General features: G+C 35.2%; 1 pseudogene; it reads left to right on the plus strand.

Annotated features, from left to right (window-relative positions):
• The first annotated feature begins 1,203 nt into the window (after window positions 1–1,203).
• Window positions 1,204–1,338, plus strand: LOC129073594 (thymosin beta-4-like; annotated as a pseudogene).
• The last annotated feature ends 1,083 nt before the right edge of the window (window positions 1,339–2,421 follow it).

Consider the following 2,421-nt stretch of genomic DNA (forward strand, 5'->3'; position numbering starts at 1 on the left):
TACTAATAGCATTCTTTACAGAAATATAACAAACCTAAAATTCATATGGAACCACAAGAGACCTTGAGTAACCAAAACCCTCTTAAGCAAGAACAAAGCTGTAAGCATCACAGTTTCTAATTTCCAAATATATTATACAAATCTATAGTAATCAAAACAGTATGATACATAAAAAGAGATATATACACTACTGAAACAGAATAGAGAATTCAGAAGTAAATTTGCTTATCTATAGTCAACAGATCTTCAACAAGGGTGTCAAAAATGGTGCCCTCAATAAATGGTGTTGGCAAAACTAAATATCCACATACAAAAGAATGAAATTAGAATCTTATCTCATTCTGTACATAAAAATCAACTTCAAATGTATTAATGACATAAGCATAAATCATGAAGCCATAAAACCATTACAAGAAAACACAGGGAAAAAGCTTGTTGACACTGATTTAAGCAATGATATTTTAAATATGACAAAAATTACAGGCAACAAAATCAAAAAAGACATGTGGGATTGCATCAAACCAAAAAACCTTCTGAACAGCAAAAGAAACCACCAACAAATTGAAAAGGCAACCTATGGAAGAGGAGGAAATGTTTACAAACCACATATCTCATAATGGGTTAATATCCAGAATATATAAGGAATTCATACAACTCAATAAAAAAAGAAGAAAGATTTTCAAATGGGCAAAGGACCTGAATAGACATTTCTCAAAAGAAGACATAGAATGAACAAGAGGCACATGAAAAAGTTCTTCATATCACTAATCATCAGGGAAATGCAAATCAAAACCACAATGTTCTTATTCATTTGCAATGAAAACGGGTAAAGAGCCCTGGCTGGTGTGGCTCAGTGGATGAGTGCCAGCCTGTGAACCAAAGGGTCGTTGGTTTGATTCTGAGTCAGGGCATGTGCCTGTGCTCTGATCCAGGCCCCCAGCTGGGGGGGCACAAGAAACAACCACACATTGATGCTTCTCTTCCTCTCTTTCTCCCTCACTTCCCCTCTCTTTAAAAATAAATCAATAAACAAACAAACAAATAAATAAATAAATCTTTTAAAAAAAGAAAGAAAAAGAGAAGGTGTAAGAGGTTCCACAGCTTTTAGAATGGTTATTATCAAAAAGACAAGAGACTTGGCACGGTCACTGAGCAGACTGGACTCCTCTCCTTTGCACACTTTGCTCTACTTCCTCAGCAACCATGTCTGATAAACCCAACATGGCTGAAATTGAGAAATTCAATGAGTCAAAATTGAAGAAGACAGAAACACGATAGAAAAATCTACTGCCTTCCAAAGATATGAATGAACAGGAGAAGCAAGCAGGTGAGTCATAATGAGGCCCTCACCGCCAATATGCACTGTACATTCCACAATTGTACATGATTGCCTTCTTTATTTCTTTCAGCTATTTAACTTCATAAGATGCAAAAAAGTTGGATCAGTTTAAATGACTGTGCTGCCCCTTTACACATCAGAGAATTACTGACAATGAAGGTCATACCTGCCTCTCCCATCTGCCTCTCTGGTTGGCAAAGAAAGAAAGGAGCTTGAATATTGGTGAAGGAAGAAGCTGGGTGGGCAACAGTGAAATTTAAAGCAAAAATCAAGCTGGTCCAAGGTGTCCTGCAGGCTGTAAAATGCAGTTTAATTGGAGTGCCATTTTTTTTTTTTTTTTGGTTAAACTGATTTTAATTATTGGAGTGCACAATTTTTTTAATATGCAAATAAAAAGTTTTAAAACCTGAAAAAAAAAGACAGATTAAAAAATTGTTGGTGAGGTTATGGAGAAAGGGGAACACTTGCACACAATTTTTGGTACAACTGTTAAAAAAAAACAGTATGGATATTCCTCAAGAAGTTAAAAATAGAACTACCTATGATCTAGCAATCCCACTTGTGAATATATATATATTCACTATATATATATATTCACTATATATATATATATATTCACTATATATATATATATATTCACTATATATATATGTTGGCAGCAAAATGGCACCTGGTGTTAGACCAGTGGAGTCAGACCAGATCTCAGTTCAGCAACCTTGGTTCTTGAATACTGGCTAAGAAAGAATTCAGAGCAAAGACTCCAAGTATAAGAAAAAGTTTATTTAGAAAGTCACTGAGATAGAAGAAGTACGCCATAAAAGGAATGGGATCAGGAAACAAGTTACAGAGGCAAAAGAAGGGTCCTTGGAGCTTAGGAAAAAGAGGAAGACAAGGAAAAGGCGTCTGGGGAAAGGGGTTAAGGAAAAGCATCGTTGTGCTATGTAGAGAGAAAATGAAAACAGAATATCAAAAAGACATCTTTACTCTCCTGTTCACTGCAGCATTATTCACAATAGCCAAGATATGGAAACGTAAATGTCCATTAATGAATAAATAGATAAAGCAAACGTGGTATATGTAAA

This window comes from Pteronotus mesoamericanus, unplaced genomic scaffold (genome assembly GCF_021234165.1).
Source record: "Pteronotus mesoamericanus isolate MK-2021 breed Mesoamerican mustached bat unplaced genomic scaffold, CSHL_Meso_final contig_42, whole genome shotgun sequence".
NCBI lineage: Eukaryota > Metazoa > Chordata > Mammalia > Chiroptera > Mormoopidae > Pteronotus > Pteronotus mesoamericanus.